This window comes from Balaenoptera physalus, assembly GCF_965194825.1.
Source record: "Balaenoptera physalus genome assembly, chromosome: 8".
In the NCBI taxonomy this organism is placed as follows: Eukaryota; Metazoa; Chordata; class Mammalia; order Artiodactyla; family Balaenopteridae; genus Balaenoptera; species Balaenoptera physalus.
The window spans coordinates 65,761,826-65,781,211 of NC_138887.1; the positions used below are offsets into that span (position 1 = coordinate 65,761,826).

The 19,386-nt window shown below is 34.3% G+C and overlaps 1 pseudogene across 1 annotated transcript in view; it reads left to right on the plus strand.

Moving 5' to 3' along the window:
* The window catches only part of LOC309665540 (large ribosomal subunit protein mL51 pseudogene), a 47,946-nt pseudogene continuing 28,560 nt past the window's right edge, over positions 1-19,386 (plus strand). Inside the window, exon 1 of the transcript XR_014268468.1 lies at positions 1-19,386. This exon is cut by the window's right edge and continues 15,597 nt beyond it. The product of XR_014268468.1 is annotated as a large ribosomal subunit protein mL51 pseudogene (transcript).

A 19,386-nucleotide genomic window follows, 5' to 3' on the forward strand; every position in this document is an offset into this window, starting at 1 on the left:
ATATTTTACATTAGCTCATGTATTTACATTTACATCCAAGTATTTTTATTCCTTCTTGAAGATCTGAGTTTTCATTTTCCTTTAGCCTGAAGAATTTTATTTAGCATTTCAGCAGATCTGTTAGGTGACAAATTTCCTTAGTTTTCTTTTTTTTGTGAGTTTAATTTTTATTTATTTATTTATTTATTTATGGCTGTGTTGGGTCTTCGTTTCTGTGCGAGGGCTTTCTCTAGTTGCGGCAAGCGGGGGCCACTCCTCATCGCGGTGCGCGGGCCTCTCATTATCGCGGCCTCTCTTGTTGCAGAGCACAGGCTCCAGACGCGCAGACCTAGCAATTGTGGCTCACGGGCCTAGTTGCTCCACGGCATGTGGGATCCTCCCAGACCAGGGCTCAAACCTGTGTCCCCTGCATTGGCAGGCAGATTTTCAACCACTGCGCCACCAGGGAAGCCCCTTAGTTTTCTTTTATTTGAAAACATTATTTCACCTTCATTTTTGCAAGATGTATTTGCTGCATATGAAATCCTGGATTGACACAGTTTTTTCTTTCAACACCCTGAAGATATTGTTTCATGAATTTCTGGCCTCCATAGTTTCAGTTGAAAAGACTGTGATCATTTGAACCATTTTCTCCTGTGTAATTGTGTCATTTTTTTCTGACTGCTTGCAAGATTTTATCTTTTTCTTTGATTTTCAGCAGTTAGATGATGATGTGTCTACACATAGCTCCTTTATATTTATCATGTTCTGGGTTCACCAAGCTTCTATGTTTATGTGTTTCACCAAATTTGGGAAAATTTTGGCTATTTCTTCAAATACTTATTCTGCCATAATTCTTTTCATCCTGGGCCTCCAATTACACGTGTTAGATCTTTTGACATTGAGTTCTCTGAGGCTCTATTAATTTTCTTCTAATTTTTTTGGTTTACTTTTCAGATTGGATATTTTCTATTGTATTCTCAAGCTCACTGACTGTTTTCTCTGTCACCTCTATTTTGTTTTCAAGCCTATCCAAGGATTTTTTTTTTTAATTTCAGAGATTTCATTTTTCAGTTTTAGAATTCATTAGTTTCTTTTGCATAATTTCTATGTCTTTACTGAGCTTCCCTAACTTTCCATTCATTACCAGAATATTTTTCTTTACCACACTGAGTGTAGTTATAATAGCTGCTCTAAAAATCCTTGACTGTGTTAAAATCAAATACAAAATGGAGCCCAGACTTGAAAACTCCCTGAGCAGACAAAACCACTTAAACCACGTAAGTGTAACTTAATTTAGCTTATTTTGCAAAACAAGTGAAACTTAACTTGGACTGCTTCTTGTAAATGCTTCTGATAATCATAAAAGAAACTTAAGTTGTCTTCCTAAAAATGGTATCAGGTAATCCCTTTTAACCAATCCCCTGCAATCTGGAAACCCTCATTATAATAATCAACCATTTTCACTTTATAAACTGTCCTGTAATGTCATCCGCCTGAGCTTCATATTAGTTTTAAATCTGAAAGCTCCCAGTTCACAAACTGTTCTTATATGCACAATAAACTCTTAATAAATACTATATTTTGGTTTGGTGGTTTTAATTTTCTTATTTCTAGATTTTTGACATCTAGTAATTTCAATTTCTGGATCATCCAGGGTTGATATTTATATTGTCTTTTCTCTTGAGAATGGTTAAAATTTCCTGTTTTTTTAAAAAAATATATGTTTAGGGGGTAGAGCCCAAGATGGCTGCATGCACGTAGTACCCTTGTGAACCCAGCGGGGATGGTTCTTGTTATCTCCTTGAAGCCCACGTCTGGCCCTCCCTCCTGTGCTTATGATGTGAGCTGTTGTAGCGGGGGAGACGAGAGCAATGGCAGGGAGCCTCACTTGGGTGGCAGGCAGGAGCCTATGGGGCCAGGTGCCGCTGGCCTGCAGAAGCTTCTCTCTGGGTGTTCCTAGATTGTTCCTTGTAAGGGTCACCCTCCCACCCCACAAAGTGGTTGATCGTTGGAATGAGAAGAGGGCCATATTTGGGGTATATGACAACATCGGGATCCTGGGAAACTTTGAAAAGCACCCCAAAGAACTGATCAAGGGCCCCATATGTCTTCGAGGCTGGAAGGGGAATGAATTGCAGTGTTGTATCCGAAAGAAGAGAATGGTTGGAAATCGGATGTTCATTGATGACCTGCACAACCTGAACAAATGCATCATCTATCTCTAAAAACGCTTTAAACGGCATGTACAAGTACTGGTAGAAGAGAAAGCTGGGAACTGTGGAAGAGTCATATCTCTCACCCAAGAGAAGGGGAAAGTACTTTTCCTTATGAGGAAAGGGATTTGTATGCTCTCAAGAATAAAATGGGACTTCTTCGTAAAAAAAAAATATATATATATATATATTTAGAAAATTTAGATTATATCGTGGACATTGGCAGTGTTATGTTGTGGATTCTGTTATAGTCTTCCAAAAATTCTGATTTTTTTGTTCATTTTGGTAGGTAATAAACTTAGTTGGACTCAAACTTCAAACTCTGTCTCTTGTGTGGAAACTAAAATCACAGTTAAGTTCTATCATCTTTATCTGAATTTTTCTGACACACGTATGATTTGGGAGCCAGCTAAAGATTAAAAGTATATATTGAGATGTAATTTACAATTTTGTATAGCATAAGTGTACAGTTTGATAAATTTTAGTAAACCTAAGCATTTGTGCAACATCATCACAATTCCACTTTAGAACATTTCCATCACTCCCAAAAGTTTATTCCTGCCCATTTGTAGTCAGTCTCCATTCTTACCTTTAGCCCTAGGCAATCACTGATCTGCTTTCTATCTCTATAGCTTTGCCTTCTCTAGAAATTTCATATAAATGGAATCATACATTATGTAAACATTTGTGTCTGTCTTTTTCACTTAGCATAATATTTATGAGGTCATTTGTGTTGTTGCAAGTTTCAGTAGTTTGTTCTTTTTTATTGCTGAATAATATTTCATCGCATGGATATACCATATTGTGTGCATCCATTCACCAGTTAATGGACATTTGTATTGTTTACAGTTTTTGGCTCTTTTGAATATTGCTGCTATGAACATTCATGTACAAGTCTTTGTGTGGACATATGTTTTTTATTACTTATGGATAGATACATGGGGTGGAATTTCTGGGACATATGATAAGTTTACACATCCAAGAAACTGCCAAACTGTTTTTGTCTTTTCACACTCTCTCCAGCAGCATAAAAGTATTTTAGTGTCTCCACATCTTCAGTGATACTTGCTATTGTTAAGTCTTTCTGATTTCAGTCATTCTAGCAGATGTAGTGGTAGCTCATTGTAGTTTAATTTGCCTTTCCCTAATGACTAATAATGTTGAACATCTTTTCATGTGCCATCAAATCTTTTACTCATTTAAAAAATTGAGTTGTATGTTTTCTTATTCTAGAGTTTTAATTGTTCTTTATATTTTTGGGGTATGAGTCCTTTATCAGATATATGTTTTGTAAATATTTTCTCCCAGTCTGTGCTTTGTCTTTTTATTTCCTTAAGCAGTGTCTTTTGAAGAATAAAGTTTAAAAGATACTGATAAAATTCAATTTATCATTTTTTTCATATTGATTGTGCTTTGGTATCGTATCTAAAAAATCTTTACCTAACCCAGGGTCACAAAGATCTTCTTCTACATGTTCTCTAAAAGTTGTATATCTTATATTTAGTATTATGATCCATTTTGAGTTAATCTTTGTATGTGATGTAAGATGTGTCTAAGTTTATTTTTATTTTATTTTTTAACATCTTTATTGGAGTATAATTGCTTTACAATGTTGTGTTAGTTTCTGCTGTATAACAAAGTGAATCAGCTATACGTATACATATATCCCCATATCCCCTCCCTCTTGCGTCTCCCTCCCACCCTCCCTATCCCACCCTTCTAGGTGGTAACAAAACACTGAGCTGATCTCCCTGTGCTATGTGGCTGCTTCCCACTAGCTATCTATTTTACATTTGGTAGTGTATATATGTCCATGCCACTCTCTCACTTCGTCCCAGCTTACCCTTCCCCACACCCCATGTCCTCAAGTCCATTCTCTATGTCTGCATCTTTTAAGTTTATTTTTAACGTGGATATTTTTTCTGTTTTTTTGAAAACATTATTTCTTTCCCATCAAATTATCTTGGTGTCTTTGTCAAAAATCAGTTGGCTGTAAATGTGAGTTCATTTCTGGACTGCCTGTTCTGTTCTATTGATCTGTATGTCTGTCCTTATGCTAAAATCTCATTGTCCAGATTATTGTAGCTTTATAGTATGATTTGAAATCAGGTAGTGTAACTTCTCTAGCTTTTTTCTTCTTGTTTGAAATTGTTTTAGCTACTCTAGATATTTGCATCTCTATATAAATTTTAGAATCACTTGTTAACTTTTTTTGGGGGGGCTGCGTTGGGTCTTTGTTGCTGCACGTGGGCTTTCTCTAGTTGCGGCAGGTGGGGTCTACTCTTCGTTGCGGTGCGCGTGCTTCTCATTGTGGTGGCTTCTCTTGTTGCAGAGCATGGGCTCTAGGTGCACGGGCTTCAGTAGTTCCAGCACGCGGGCTCAGTAGTTGTGGTGCACAGGCTTAGTTGCTCTGCAGCATGTGGGATCTTCCCGGACCAGGGATCAAACCTGTGTCCCCTGTATTGGCAGGTGGATTCTTAACCACTGCACCACCAGGGAAGTCCCCACTTGTTAACTTTTACAAAATAAAACTACTGGGATTTTGATCTTTATTTTGTTGGTTCTGTACCGGTACCGGTAGAAGAGAATACTAGCTCAAACTTGAATTTGTAGCTCAATTTATTATTAAATTTATTTGTAAGTATCCTATTATTTTTAATGTTATTGTGATTGAAATTGTTTTCTTAATTTTATTTTTGGATTGTTTTGCTAGTATAGAGAAATACAATTGAGTTTGTATCTTGTGACCTTGGTAAACTTGTTTATTAGTTCTAGTAATTTCTAAAACATATTCCTTAGGGTTTTCTACACAAAAGATTTTATTGTCTGCAAATAAAGACTTACTTCTTACTTTTTGACCTGTGTGCTAATAGTTTCTTTTTCTTGCCTTGCTATGTTGGAGGTCATAGCTAGTTCAATGTTGAGTAGGAGTAATAAGAGAGGACAGGACATCCTTGTAATGTTGTTGATATTAGGAGGAAAGCTTTCAGACTGTCACCATTAAGTATGATGTTAACTGTAGGTTTTTTATAGATGCCAGTTATTATGAGGTGGAAATTCTTATCTATTGATAGTTTTTAGAGTTTTTATCATGAATGTGTGTTGGATTTTGTCAAATTCAACTAGAGATTTGAGCAGAGTTTACACAGAAAATTTAGAGCTTCGTGCTCTTCTTCCTGAGATCCCCTAGCACTTACCAACAGCTATGATCATTTTGAACTCTCCTCTGGTTCTATAGCCTAAAAATCCTACAGTTTTCTCTTGGAGTTTTAGCTAACCTACATATGGCATGAATGTATCCTCTTACTCTACAAATTATAAAAATGGGAAATTCACCCCATTGCTATCCCTCTTCCAAGTTTAAATTGCCTCCAGAATTGGTTTACTTTTGTTTGTTCTCCAATGCCTATAGTTAGTTATGGTGTTTTGTCCTGTATTGGCAATTTTTATCTCTGGGTGGATTGATCTGGTTGGAGTTTACTCACCAGACTGAAAGTAGATCTCTCATTGATTGAATTTTATGTATTAAATGAACTTTGCATACCTTGAATATATCCCACTTGGTTTGTTGACCATTATAATATCTATTTTGTGAAATGTTTCATATGTCCTTGAAAAGAATATGTATTCTGTTGTGTTGGAAGTACCGTTCTTTATAGGTCAATTAGGTCAAGTTTGCTAATACTTTGTGATTTTTTTTCTGTGTGGGTGTCTTTCTGATTTCATATTTTGCTGGATTCAATTTATTACTATTTTATTTAGGGTTTTTGCACCTACGTTCATAAGATATATTGGCTTATAATTTTCCTTCCTTGTAATATCCTTGACAGATTTTGGTGTCAGGTTACATTGGCCACATAGAAGAACATGGAAGTGTTCCCTCTTTTTCTTTTCTTCAGAAAAATTATTGTTATTATTATTTTTTAGTATTTGCAGTAGTTCACCAGCAGATCCATCTGGACTTGGATTTTTCTTTATGGGAAAGTTTTTCATTACAGATTCAGTTTCTTTAACAGATATGCAACTATTCTAATTTTACATATATATATTCAAATATAAGTTAAGGGAAGGTGTGTTTTTCAACAGTTTTTTTCATTTCATCTCAGTTCTCAAATTCTGTGACATACATTGTTTATAATATCCTCCTATTATATTTTGAATGACTGTGAAATCTTTAGCAACGTTCACTTCTTAAATTTCTCATAATGGTAATTTGTATTTTCTTTTCTTATATTTTTTTCTGTTTTGTCTTCCTAGAACTTAATCCATTTTATCACTTTTTAAAAATTTCTCTGTATGTTTGTTTCTATTTTTATTGATTCTGTTCTCATCTTTATTATTTTCTTTCTTTAACATCCTACTTTTGAGGTAGAAACATAGATAACTGGTTTTTAACTTTTCCTCTTTTCTAATATATACACTTAAGCCTTTAACTTTCCCCACAAGTTTTGATATATTTTTATTATCATTCAATTAAAATATTTTCTATTGTCAATCATTATTTTTTAACTTATGAGTTACTTAGAGTTATATTGTTTAATTTCTGAAGAATTGGAGGGTTTTCTAGTTATCTTTCTTGGTAATTTCTAGCTTAATTACATACTTATTAAAGAATTTATTCTCTTTGACTCAATCCTTTCAAATTTATTTGAGATAATATGCTTTATTTTGATAAACGACTCATACACACCTGAAAAGAATGTCAATTCTATTGTGTTGGATGGAGTTTTCTATGTAGTTCAATCAGGTCAATTGTGGTAACTGTGCTGTTCAATTCTTCTGTATATCCTTACCGATATCTTTGTCTGCATTGATCGTTACCAAAATTTTGTTAATATCTCCAACCATAATTGTGTATTAACTATTTATCCATTTAGCTCTGTCCAGTTTAGCTCTTAAAGCAGTACATATGTAAAGCAACATGTATTGCTTTTCATATTTTGACGTTCTGCTACTAGGTGCATACAAATATAGATTATTATAAAACACTTTGAATTGACTGTTTTTTAAAATCGTATTTTCACATCTCTCTGTATTTCTAGTTATTAATTTTTGCCTTAAAGTTTTCTTTATATTATCTATCTATAGTTACAAACCGTCTCTTTTGGTTAGTGTTTGCATATAATCTCTTTTTCCATACATTTCTTTCAACTTTTTTCTAACATTTAAGGTCTTATAAGCAGTATATAGATTAAAAAAAAAAACCTATTTGAATAATTTTGTCCTTCAATTGAAGGATATAGTCAGATATTTGATATAATTACTATTGTATTTGTGTTTAAATTTACTATATTAGGCTTGATTTTATTTTATTTCTCCTTGTGTTTGTTTCTTCCTTTTTCTTTTTTCCTAACTTACTTTGAATTAGTAAGTATATTTTATTATTCTCTTTCTGCTTCTATGCCTGATAGTAATGCATCTAAAATATTCCTTTGTGGTTAATATAGAGATTACATCATTTATCCTTGAATTATCACTATCTACATTAAATTAGAATCTACCTTGAATTAATGTTTTTGCTCCTTTCTGGACAAAGTAAGGATCTCATAAACATTCTCACTCCATTAACTCTCACTTTTTATGCTGTTGTTGTTTTATGTCTTAGTTTCCATATATTTTAAATCACACAAGTTACTTTAAAAAAATCAACTAATATTAATTTAAATTTACTTACATTTTGAACTTTTGGTGCTTTTCCTTAATTCCTATATCACAAGATTTCCAGCTGGATCATTTTCCTTCTAACTGAAGAACTCTTGCTAGTATGTCTTTTAGCATATATTTTACACATATATTTACATTGAATTCTCTCAGTTTTGTTTTTGTTTTCGAATTTTAACTTAATTTGTAACAGCTTTATTGATATGTAATTTACATACCATAAAATGCATCCTTTTAAAGTATGACAATTCAGTGTTTTTTAAATTATATTTATAGAGTTGTAAATATACTGTCTAATTTTATATTTACAGAGTTGTAAATATTGTCTAATTTTAGAATATTTTCATCACTCCTGAAGAAGCCCTGTACCCATTATCAGTCCATATTCCATTTTCTCCCTAGCCCTTGGCAGCTGATAATCTACTTTCTGTCTCTATAAGTTTGCCTATTTTGGACATTTCATATAAATAGAATCACAAAAATATCACCTTTGTGTGGCTTCTTTCACTTTGCATAATATTTTCAAGGTTTATCTATATGAGCATGTATAAGTACTTCATTCTTTCTTATGGCCAAATGCTAGTCTATTGTATGGATATACCACATTTAATATTTTTTTAATAATTTTTATTGGAGTATAGTTTATTTACAATGTTATGTTAGTTTCAGGTGTACAGCAAAGTGAATCAAGTTATACATATACATATATCTACTCTTTTTTAGGTCCTTTTCCCATATAGGTCCCACATTTAATACTGATTCATCACTTGATGGACATTTGGGTTGTTTCTGCTTTTTGACTATTATAAATAATGCTGCTCTGAACATTCATATACACATTTTGCTATGGACATATGTTTTCAATTCTCTTGGGTACATACCTAGGAGTGGAATTGCTGGGTCATGTATTAATACTATGTTTGACTTTTTGAAGAACTGTCAAACATTTTCCCTAAAGTGGCTGGAAGATTTTATAATCCAGTCAGAAATGTATGAGGGTTCCAATTTCTCCACAAACTCACCAACACTTATTATTGTCTTTTTATTTTAGCAATTTTAATGGCTTGGAGCTGGTTTCTCATTGTAGTTTTGTATTTGACTAATGATTTTGAACATTGGGTGCTTATTGGGTATTTGTATGTTTCTTTTGGAGAAATACCTTTTGAAATCCTTTGCCAGTTTTAAAATTGAGGTATTTGTCTTTTTATTGCTGAGTTGTGAGAGTTCTTTATATATTCTTTATATATATCAAATACATGATTTGTTGCTATTTTCTTCCATTCTTTGAGGTTTTTTTTTTTTCATTTTCTTGGTGGTGTCTTTTGAAGTGCAGATGTTTTAATTTGATGAAATCCAATTTATGTATTTTTTTTCTTTTTGTAACTTTTTTGTCACTTGTGCTTTTGGTGGCATGCCTAAGAAACCATTGCTAAATCTAGGTCTTGAAGATTTATGTTTTCTTCTAAAAGTTTTATGACTTTAGCTTTACTTTTAGGGCTACAATCCCTTTTGAGTTAATTTTGTATATGGTTCAACTTTATTCTTTTGCACGTGCATTTGAGGTTGTCCCAGTGCCACTTTTAAAAAGATTGTTCTTTTCCCATTGAATTGTCCCCATTGAATTTTCTTTCTGACTTTTCATGTGGATGTTTCCTAGTTATTCTCTTTCAGTTTACTGATCTTTACTTTGCCTTATCTGCTATTAAACTCATGTATTGGATTATTAATTTCAATTATTATCTCTTTCATTTATACAATTTCTGCTTGATATTATTTAGTAGATAACTGTTTTCTTGAAAATTTTCCATCCTTTTCTCTGTTTTAAAGAATACATTATCTAATGATAACTTCAATATCTGCATCATCTTTAGTTCTATTCTCAAATTTTTCCTATTTTTTGTTATATGTTCCAATTTCTTGTTTTCTCTAGTAATATTTGATGGAATATTGATATCCTGAATGAAAAATTACAGGGGTCCTAGGTGGTGATGTCTTTCCCCAAGATAATTTAATTTCATTTTGACAGGAAGAGAGAGATATGGCAGATCATCTTGATCTAGTTGAAGGTGGATTCTCTACTCTGATTGGATTGGTTTTGTCCTAATTTGTCTTCATTCTCAGGACACAGTCCTTATTTCTAGGGTATACCTTTTCTATGGTCTCAAGTGCAATCATGAGGGTGTTTCCTACATCCCCTCTACTTTTTGAGCCCTGAATTATGTTCTACATGTCCTCAGTACTACCATACTGCCAAGATCTTTGCTTAGCTATCTGGCATACTACTAATTTTGGCTAGGTTTCTGGGAGTCTTGCTTTGTGTATGTGCGGTTTCAGAGCTGGAAAACTCTTTACAGGGAAGTTGCATGCAGAATTTCAGGTACACTTTTTATGTGCTTTCTCATTTTCCTCAAGTCTTAACCGCATTGGCTACCCTCAACTCTGAATTCTGTCTCTTCAGCCCAGTGAGAGTGTTACAAGCAAGGTTTGTCTTTGTGTTTAGCCTCTGTTTCTCTGCTGCCAATCTGCAGGTGTCTTGAGGAAAAACATAGTGCAGAGGCTCACCTCAGTGTGCTTGCCTTCTCTCCAGGACTGCTGCTTCTCAAGTTCTGCCTGCCATCAGTATTTTCTAATGTGTCAAACTGTTGTTTCATGCATTGTATGATTAATTTTGGCAAGAGAATTATTCTGATATATACTTTTCTATAATAGCTGGAAGCAGAGTTTTCCCAGCTTTCTTTGGAAAAATATACACGGAAAATTCCTACTTTTTTCTGTAATATAGTTCTGTCATATCAGCAAGTAATATTCCTTAAAAAATCAGATACTTTCCTGGTGTTATAATTCAGGATTTTATTTGTGATTGAAAGCCTTGGCATTAAATAAATCCTAAGGAGAGTGCCCCAAAATTATATATCAGTGCTACAACATTTACACAGAGATATGATAATTCAAAATTTATAAAAGCAGGCTGGGGTTCTTTGTGTTATATATAAGAGACCTCAACATATGTGATGTGTAATATGTTAAAGAAAACCTTTTTATACCAATATTTTGATCCATAGTTAATATGTCAATTATCCTTAGCATTTAATTCACTGTATTTTTGTTTGTCTTAGAGTGTAAAACATATTTCAAGAATGACAATTTGAGTGGCCCAAGTCTCTTTAAAATGTCTCTAATAAAATTTGAGCTACTTGCTATATTTTCTCCCAATAACCTTTTTTTGAGAATTAACAGAATCCTTCTATTGATCTGAGTTCTACCCAGAAATATTACAGTACATATAAACATATTTATTGATATTGCTTTTGATGACTATCAAGATGTTTCTTCTGCTGAATATTATTTTTAAAGTAATGATTGACAAAATATTTTTCTCTCTCTTTATCCTTGCCTAAGTTTTTGCAAACTGTAAGTATATCTACTAAGTATCAGAATAGGAACTAATCATTTCTGCCTACTCACTGTCATTGATACTTTGACAATTATCAAAAATCTTGACATTTTATTATAATCCACATGAATGATGAACATTTCCTTTACAACAGAATCTTCAGCTTGACTTGGAGAATTGCGGAAATAGCTGTGACATTTAAAAAATTGTATTCAAGTAATATTTGTAATGGGGAAATTTATGACTTCAGGATAAGCAAAGGAGATTACTGTCTATATATTCAATGCAATGTTAGAGCCTTTGGGGATTATCCGAACCTTTAGGGATATGCAACTTTGTCTCTAACTAAGCTATTTTACAGCTCTGTACAGAGTGAAGTTAAGTTGTAGAAAATGTATAACAATGCAAATAATTCTTGTCTGTAGACATGCAAAAAAAATTCTGTCTAATGGAAGGAAAACATTTTTCCTCCTGTGGGAAAGCCAGTTTTGCAAATTCATCTCAGTATTACAGACTCAAAAGTATGTCTTCTTTGAGGTCCCCTTTTCAACCCATTGAAATGGGTCCCTCATTTAATTAATGAGTTAAATAACATCTTTGACATGGGTTAATTTTATATTTATATGAGAGACATTTTATCTTCTTTTGAAAATTATCATCTACCCTAATGCTCCCTTGGGCTTGTCATTTATGGAACCTCTTAAGGGAGAGATGAATTCATGTGTGGATGGAATTTAGGCAGATTTGAATGGGCGTAATGATGGTCAATGAAAGTGTGAAAGACAAGAGCTTACTTCTTTCTCCAGGCTTGAGATATAAACCCACTCAACATAGGAAATCGGTCTTTAAGGTTACAGAGATTTCTGAGGGTTTTGTTGTTGTTGTAGTTTGTTTACTTCAGTAGTGCCTATACAAAATCTATTTTTGCATCAGATCTGTTACATACACTGCAATTATTTTTAATATGATTTTTGGTTGTACTCTTTATTTCAAAGTCTGGTTTACTTCTTTACTTCAAAGATTGGTTCAGTAACTAAAACTGCCCACACTTCTAATAATAACTACCAATAAAGAGGAACATGAATTATTATATATTTACAAATCATTCAGATGTAGGACAGTCTCTTACGCCACTTGTTCATTTCTCTACCCCTTCACCGGCAACGGAAACGCAAGGAGTGATTTCCCCATCATTACTACTACACTAGTTGTCCAGGATTTCATCTCTCCTATCTTGGGTTCGAGAGGGCCTAAAATATTATAATCAGGAGGATTTCCTCCATGGGTAATTCAAACAGTAAAATCCTACACCCCAGAAGGCATCATCACTGCTCAAAATCAGTAGGTGAACCACTGGGTTCTAAAGTCCTTTCTTGTTGCTAAAGAGAGGATCAACTGGAGTAGTGTGACATTCTCACTCGTGAAGGCTCCTGCTTTCTCAGCTTCCATTCACCATCTGAGCACTTGAATAGTGCTCTTGGCAGTGGTCCTTAATTAGGCCTACCTACTTGTTTCTTCCCAGGTAGCAAGCTCTCTTCTTGGGCTCCAAAGCTCCCAGGGTCCTTCTGGTACCCCTTTTCATTTACTCACCTCTTTCCAACTTCCTTTTTGCCAGGGATAGGGGGAAGGTGGAGGGAAATCTATTCCTCTCTATTCAGACTTCCTTCACAGGCACTTTTTCTTTCCTCCAATTTAGTTCTCCTGTTTTTTTTTTCTCAATAAATTTTGATGGCTCATTACCCTTAGAGGCTGAATCATTAACAATCAAAATATTAGTTCTCTTTCTTAATATTCAAACCCTGCCTCTAGGCAAGGGAAAATATTTGCATTCCATTATTCTCTGCATGAAAGGAAAGAAAGAAAAATTAAATAGTTTGTTTGTATATTATAATAGTCATAAAATTGGAGTCTTGCCACAGAAAAATATTTGATTGGGATGCATTTAGGAGGTGGAAAATAGATATTAGAGCTGACAAGCTCCCTTCATTATGCTTTTTCTTAGGTTCAGAATACAGAAGAAATACTGTACCAGTCTACAATCCCTTTAGAAACCACTTGAGATTTGATGTCTGTTTTGGAGTTGAAAATTTTTTAGATTTTAGAGTGGTAACATAAACTCATATGAATTTATTATGTAACTTCTTCCAGAGGGGCCTGGGGCAGCACTGATTACTCAGAATTTTTTTTTTTTTTTGCCACCAACATATGAATATTCACACTCTGTAGAATATAGTCTTTAAATGGTCTCCTGTCAATTCAGAACAGCTTCTCCTACTAAAAAATTTCAGATCAGATTATGTTTTGATGCCAAACAAATTAAAAAATTACTTCAGATTTATCAGAGCTTTCTGGATTTTGAAATTTTGAATAAAAGATTTTGGCTTGTATTTCTTCAATTTTAAGGTGCCATCAATTTAAAATGCACTATCCATTTAATGATAGTTTTGAAAGCCAAAAAATAAATGCTCTATTTACTATTATTTCATGTGTTTTTACTTTTCTTTTTTGCTATCTTAGTTATATATCCCTAATTTTATGGTATTGTGGGTAGTGAACATGGTGTGCATAATATTAGTTTTTTGGTTTTGTGTGTGTGTGTTTGTTGAAACTTCCTTTGTGGGTAGCTTGTGGTTATTTATCATAAATTTCTTATTTATATTAGAAAAGAATGTTTATTCTCTGAGTGTGTGTGTATATGTATTCATATAGATGTATACATATATACACATGCACTGATGTATATATATGTATGTGTATGTATATAAGTGTATAAGTAGATACACATGTATATATTTATATTTATTAGCAAATGTTAAGTTACATTATTCAGACATTGTCCATACTTATTTTGAATCTGCTTGATCTATTGCTATCTGAAACAGGCATCTTAAAAATTCCTACTATTCTTATAAATCTGTTAGTTTCTCTTTCAAGTTCTGAATATGTTTTCTTCATTCTGATACATGTTATGTTGATTGAGGTTATATATTTTATGGCTTTTGTATGAATGACGTCATTCCCTCATTTCTTAATGACTTTTGCCTTCAATTCTTTTTTTTTTTAATCAGGCACTATCAGGTTTCTTTTTATTATAACTAGCCTGGTATTTTTTTGTTGCTGTTTATAGAACTTGATTAGTTTAAATCTATTTTTGAGAATTTAATCCATTCATATTTATTATAATTACTGATATGTTTAGAATTATTTCTGCTCTCGTATATTGAATTTTCAATTTATTATGATTCTTGTTTCTTCTTATGTTACATTAAATAAGGGGTTTCCCATTTTTTTCTTCCTGTTACATTTTCTTCCCCAAACTGAGAAATAAGGCAGAAGGGAATGAAGCTTATCCTTTCATGTCATACTAGGGGATACCAAGGACCATCCATAGATTATTTAATAATATAGAGGAGTGTACCAGTGCTTAACTTTGCTCTTTACTATTTGATTAGAGTCTGGACACTTTGAAGACTTGTTAATTTGTAGATATCCTTCCATTAGAAATGATAACTCTACCCATTTTTTTTTTGTCCTGTAGGACACTTTGTATTGCTAAACTTTACTTTTCAAAAAGGTAAAATTATGACTCACATAAAAATGGTTACACGTCAAAGATTTTATTCAACTTATTTATTAATGAGGGACCCAAGAAGATATCAAAACAAGTTCAAAAAACATTTAAGGAGATGTGTATTTATACCTTTTTAATAAAACGTTGTTAGAATAAAATTTCTGGGTTATATATAAAACTGGTTAATGTTCTACAGTGCAACAAACCATACCTTTGAGCTTATGTTTTCTAACAAAAGAAATTATTTACCTTTCCACTTGGGGGAAAAAAAAATGGGTTAATATGTAAATTCACTGATCTGGAACCTTTAATCAATAATAGTGAGTCAAACAAAGTATATTTCTCTAGATTAGGGCTTGATAAACTACAGCCTGCCAGGCAAATCCAGCTCACTATGAGCCAAATTCAGCCATTAGTTTATGTATTGGGGGGGCGGTATCTGTGGCTGCTTTAGTGTGACAACAAAACGGTTGAGTAGTTGTGACAGACACCCTGTGGCTTGCAAGATCAGGAATATATACTCTTCAGTACCTTACAGAAAAAAATTGCGGAACTCTGTCTTAAATAATCCTTGGGTAGATCTTTGCTCTTTAATAACATTGAAAGATGTGCTGCCTTATTTCCAAGTTCTGAATAATTTTTCTTTTTTTTTTTTTTTAATTAATTAATTTATTTATTTTTGGCTGTGTTGGGTCTTCGTTTCTGTGTGAAGGCTTTCTCTAGTTGCGGCGAGTGGGGGCCACTCTTCATCGCGGTGCGCGGGCCTCTCACTATCGCGGCCTCTCTTGTTGCGGAGCACAGGCTCCAGATGCGCAGGCTCAGTAGTTGTGGCTCATGGGCCCAGTTGCTCCGCGGCATGTGGGATCTTCCCAGACCAGGGCTCGAACCCGTGTCCCCTGCATTGGCAGGCGGATTCTCAACCACTGCACCACCAGGGAAGCCCAATAATTTTTCTTAATATTGCCTAAAGTAAAAATTTTTTCTAACATTTTTTGATTACATACAAATAAACAGTTTATAAATCTTTGATGTGTGTTCTTTCTGTATTTCTATGAAAGTCATGTTTTTAACTTTTTTAAAATAAATTTATTCATTTATTTAATTTTTGGCTGCATTGGGTCTTCGCTGTTGCACGCGGGTTTTCTCTAGTTGCTGAGAGCGGGGGCTACTCTTTGTTGTGGTGCGCGGGCTTCTCATTGCTGTGGCTTCTCTTGTTGTGGAGCATGGGCTCTAGGCGCGCGGGCTTCAGTAGTTGTGGCACACGGGCTTAGTTGCATGTGGGATCTTCCCAGACCAGGGCTCGAACCCGTGTCCCCTGCATTGGCAGGCGGATTCTTAACCACTGCACCACCAGGAAAGCCCTGTTTTTAACTTTTTGATGTTGACCCTGATCATGTTGGTTTCCACAGTATTTCTCCATTATAAAGTCTTCATTTTCCACTTTGTAATTGTTAGGTAGTTTGGAGGAAGATACTAGATTATACCAATATCCTGTTCTTCATCAAACCCAGGAGCCTTAGTATCCATTGACTACCCCCACCTGAATCAATTACCACTACGATTGTTGCCATATGGTAATTTTCTATTTCTGTCTGTTTTTCAGCATCTGTTAACAAGAATTCTCCTAAGAAAGAGTTTTTCTCTTATCGCCCCTTTTATGTATGTGTATATGTATCAACTCAGAGATTTCTGTTTTATTCACTGGTTTTCAATCAATTCCTATCATTATTTTAATGCTCAAATTGTTTAAGATTTGGCCAGTATGAGCTTCTTCAAAGCTGGCACTTAGGACTTTTGACATGCCCAGTTATTCTTCTGATCTGTAACCAGACACGTTATCCATTGTGCAACTGGCCCACACCCTGCCCAGTTATTCTTTAAGTACCTTCTTATATTCTGGCCCACCAAGATATTCCAGAGTCATCTTGTACTTTTCTTGCCCCCATCCTGGAATCAGTTTTTTTCCCCAAGGACCTTGAGTTCCTTTAGAGGAAGATGGACTCTTGAAACTAAAATCTGGGCACTCACTTATGCTCATTGTTAGTTACTAGAGTGTCATTGCTTCTAGACTCTCTCAATAGAAGGTACAAAATATACACGTGTGTATAAACATGTACACACATATTACGATATATACATATCTATGTCTACATGTACACACATATAACGATATATACATATCTATGTCTATTTATATATCTATCCATAGAAATATATAAAACAAACATGAGTTCACATTGATATCTCCAATTCCAATTTAACAGCTCAGGCCTCTTTCTAGCCTTCCTCCTTTTCATATTTGTAACTCATTTCTCCAACACTGAAAAATCTAACTCCCATTGTCTTTAATATAGTTACTTCTTTTCTCAGTCCTTCTGTATATAACTGATCTCCTGACCACAGGAGCCATATGTTTGGCCTTTAGCTCCATCATCAGCTCTTCCTCACTCCCCTTTCCATCCTCCCCCATCATGCCTGCTTGGCCCTTGTCTCCACTGCCACCTCCTTGAATCTGTTGCTTGCTGCCTGGCCCAACCACCTCTTCAGCTCCAGGCCCACTACTGCCTCCTGTGCCTTCTGCCATGCTACCATCACCAAAGAAAGAGAAGTGGAAGAAAGGAAACCAATTAGGTAGAGGAAGAAGAGGAGAAATAGAGAATTTTCTTCTTATCCTTCATGGTCTGAAATTTTACTCTGATGTTTCTAGACCTGGATTTTTTCTTATTGGATTGTTTTTCTGGTAGCATTTGATGAACTCTTTTGACAAAAGAACCCTGTCACTTAGTTCTTAGAAATTCTTTGCCTCTATTTCTCCAACCATAGCTCTTCCTTTTTGTCTTTCTTCTCCTCTTAGGGAAATTTTTTATCAGATATTAGAATTTCTGAATCTATTTTCCTTGTCTCTTAAAATTTTCTCCAGAGTTTACATCTCATTACCTCTGTATTACGTTCTGGAAGAATTCCTCAGCAATATATTCCAGCTCACCAATTTACTCTGCAGTAGATCCAATATGTTATTTAGTCTATTTATTAAGTTGTATATATTAATGAGTGTATTTTTCATTTTAAAAACCTTTAACTGATTATTTTATTACTATTTATTGTTGTTTCATAACCACTTGTTTTTATGTATTTTATTGAATTTTCTGTTTTATTTCTCCTATAGTATTAAGTATTCTTTGAAATCCTTTCTGTTAACTCATCTCCTTAGGTCAAAGTTCTTTCTTGTGAGTTTAAAGACTGAGCTTGTTGACAGTCTTTCATGGTGTTGCCATGGGATTAATAAATCTTATTTGGACATTTATCTTCTGTGACAGAATTCTTCTGCATATATGCCAAGCAGTGGCAGTCTCCTATGTGGTGTCCAAATTGACTTCCAGTGGGGATGATGTGTAAGTCTCCTGATACTGCATGACATGGCTATAGCAAGGGCAGTATTTTCTTTCAGGATGGCTGTCTTGACTTCTTAGCTCAGCAGCTGTGACATGCTCCAGATATAAAGGCCCCAAAGATTTCCTGCCTATAATGACTTCCAATTGCGATGGCTTCCCACACAATGGATGCCTCTTAAACTTATGCCTGTGATTTTGACTCACTGCTATGGCTGCCAGTCTTTCTTTCAGTGACACCTCACAGTTTCATGCCCACCAAGAGTTCCCTTTCTTAATAAAAATCTATTTCTTTATTTTCTCTCTTCCTTCCTTCCTTTCCTCTTCTTTCCTTTTTACCTTTCTTCCTCCCTCCCTTTCTGCCTCCCTTCTCCCTCCCCACTTCTTCTCCTCCTCCTCCTTCATCTCCTTCTTCTCTCCTTCTCCTTCTTCTTCTCCTCTCTCTCTCTTTCTTTCTCTTATTCTCTGGTTTTGTTTGTTAGTCTGCATCTTAGACCAGAATCTGTAAATGAAGTTTAGTACCTTTATGTTAATGAATGTATGTAAACAGTGACATTTTATGTCTTTTGCTTCATAAAGTCTGAGTATAACACTTCTTCGTATTCAGAGTCTAAAGGCTTTTCTGAATCATTCTCATCAATGGGCACTCATATGTAGCACCATATGGAAAAGACACTTCCTAGGATAGTAACTTCTTTAGTATACTTAGGATTGATACACTGATACTATAACATGGAAGAGCACTGGGATTTTGTCTGTATTTCCTGTTTGATTAAACTCGTATTTTCTTTTTATCTTTAATTGACTTAAGTTTTTCTGGAAGTTAAATAGCTTCTCTTGAAAGCCAGTCAAAGATTTTTGACAGATAGCTATTTGGGGGCCTGACTGTGGTTCTTTCTAAGGATGTATTGTTTGCACCAATCTCTCCTAGCTTTGAAAATTTGATGATCTATTGAAAAGATTTGGCAATTTCCAACACCTTTAACTGCATTACTTGACTTCTGCCAGGTATCTTTACCTTCTTCTGTCACAATACTGTTTCATTTCAGTGGTGTTTCATAATGTAATCATTTTGAAAGCAAGTTAAGTGAGTATTTGAAATCTGAATTTAAGTCTGTGTGTAACAGTGTAGTGTGTGACATCATTGCAAGAAACAGAATCACAACTCAATGACAA